Source organism: Pygocentrus nattereri, chromosome 2 (genome assembly GCF_015220715.1).
Source record: "Pygocentrus nattereri isolate fPygNat1 chromosome 2, fPygNat1.pri, whole genome shotgun sequence".
NCBI classification, from domain to species: domain Eukaryota; kingdom Metazoa; phylum Chordata; class Actinopteri; order Characiformes; family Serrasalmidae; genus Pygocentrus; species Pygocentrus nattereri.
Window position 1 is genome coordinate 19,545,596 of NC_051212.1, and position 2,554 is coordinate 19,548,149.

Sequence of the window (2,554 nt, forward strand, 5' to 3'; positions counted from 1 at the left end):
GTGATATCTTAGAAAGTTTTAAATACTTCGTCTGATCCCTGAGACATTGCTTTACTTACATAGTTAAATAGTTTAGCAAAAAAAAATTGGTCTAAAATGCATTTTTAAAAATCCCTTCAGGGCGAACAAGATTTTTGGATAAAATGACTATACTGTGGGCAGCATGACCCCTGGTTCCTATCACCACCACTGTAAAGAAAATTTGACTCAATAAGCACCATCTCTCATCAAACTTTGAATGACTTTGGTTACATTTCAGTGACTGAATCATTCAGAAATCTCTGTGGAAAGTCTGTGGAATTCCCCTTTAAAGCCTACAAATTCACTAACTACTAGGGCTGCTTGGACACTTTTTGACATATACACATAATACAATATACAATATGACAATGAACCAAAATATATAATCACAATGCCTACATTTATAATATGAACTTCATATTTTCATAATTTCAAGGCTGTGGATGACAAATGACTTTATTCCTGTGTGTAAAGATTTCTAAAACAAACATGTTCTAATTACGCAGTCTGCGCTGTGTTACTGATACAAAATTTGTTGAAAGAGTCACAGCAAAAAAAGTATGCTGTTAATTAACACATAATTTCTGAGAGTGTGACAGTATTCAGAAGCCAACAGCTCTGCACTTCTGCTGACTGTGCTGAAGCTGTTTATGGAGATGAGATATTTGGTGAAGTCCATGAGACATTTTAAATAGGCTATGAAATGTCTCACTGCAGTGGACTCCTAAATCAAACACAATAATACTGGGTAGCTCATACATATGCAAAAACAACAAACCGAACTATAAAATCTCATTATCCATCATCTCCAGCTCATTTCTTTGTAATGCAGGCAAACTTTAGAAGGATCTGCGGTCATGCTAGCTGTTTTCACCAGCATGAAGGCGGCAGGTGCATCTAAATCTGTTAAAACAATCTAAGCATCTGCCTTGGGCTGAGCTAGGACTGGTGGTTTGGACATAGAGGCTGTGGCTGTATGTGTCTCTTTGTGCCTGGAAACAAAACAAGCTTAACCTGGGGTAGAATGAAATGAAATCTGATTGGTTGTGGCCAACATAGTCAACACTTCTACTGAAAATGGCAAAGCACACGTAACTTTAAATGACAGATGATAGCAATGTCAATTACAGTGGCCAAGTTAGCCATACACTCTAACACTCTTGCTATAAACAGCCCATTTCCACCAATCTAGACTGATATATCTATGACTTCTGTTCTGATTGGCTGCCAGTTTTAAATGCTTTTTATAGTGTCAACAGGAATGGGTGAGGCTAAACTGTTGTAGGCTGTATATGTGGATACTCTTGTTATTATTGAGTTCAGGAGCTTCAGCCACACCCATCGCCAACAGGTGTATAAAATAAAGCACATGGCAATGCAATCTCCAAGGCCAAATATTGGCAGTATGGGTTGTACTGAAGAGCTCAGTGCTCTGCTAGATCTGCCCCAGTCAACTGTAAGTACTATTATTCTGAAATGGAAGCATCTAGGACTAGCAACAGCTCTGCCACAGAGCAGTGGAACACGCAAACTCACAGATCAGGGCTTGTAGCTGCAGAATGCAAAGAATGTAAAAAACGCCATTCCTCTTTTGTGTTGCTCACTACAGAGTTCCAAACTACCTCTGGAAGAAACATCAGCACAAGAACTTGGCGTTGGGAGCTTCATGAAATGGGTTCTCCATAGCTGAGCAATTGCACACAAGGCAAAGATCACTATGCGCATTGTCCTCTAACCCACTCAAACAGCTTTGAAATGAACTGGAACATTGATTATGAGCCAGATGTTGTCGTCCAATGTCAGTTTTTCACAAAAACAAGTAATTCAAAACCTACTGTTTTACAGCAAAGTTTTTATTAACCGGTTAGCAAACATACACATCTGCATGTGGAAAATTCATGTAAAATTCGTTTTTTTCCCTTTGAATGAATAGTTCTCCAGTGTTTTCATCTGATTCTGCTGCATCTGTAGCACAAGGTTGTTTACCATAGATAATATTTTAAACTGTTTTCTCAGTAGTTAGTAAAGTGGAAAAAAACATGAACTCAAAACACACTGCTCATTAGTTTTTACTGCAAGTGTGTTTTGAGTGTTTTGTAAAAAGGAACATTGAAAGGTTGTTCAGGACAGTGGTTCCCAGCCTCCCATAGAACAGTCCACAGTCCTCAGACAGAACCACAGCCCACAGACATTTCTGATGTGCCAGTGTTGTTTTGGGGGTGTCACAATGCAAAATGTCTCATTCACTAGTTTGTTCCCATCTACTATACAATGTATTTGTGGTATTAGCATTACAGCGAAATGAATCCATGTTTTATGTAGCTGTCATCAGTGTTTTCAGTTTCTCAGACTTTTTCTTCTTGGCTTTGTTTTTTTCATGTTGACAGCCCAAAGAAAAGGCTTGTTAATGTTAATCATTTCTTATATAGTGACTTCTTCTTCTGAACTAGTCATAAGCAGAAAACAACCAGTAGCAACCTGCTCACACGAAGGCTTGCGGACAAATGACAAAGTCAGTATATATTTAAAGGGC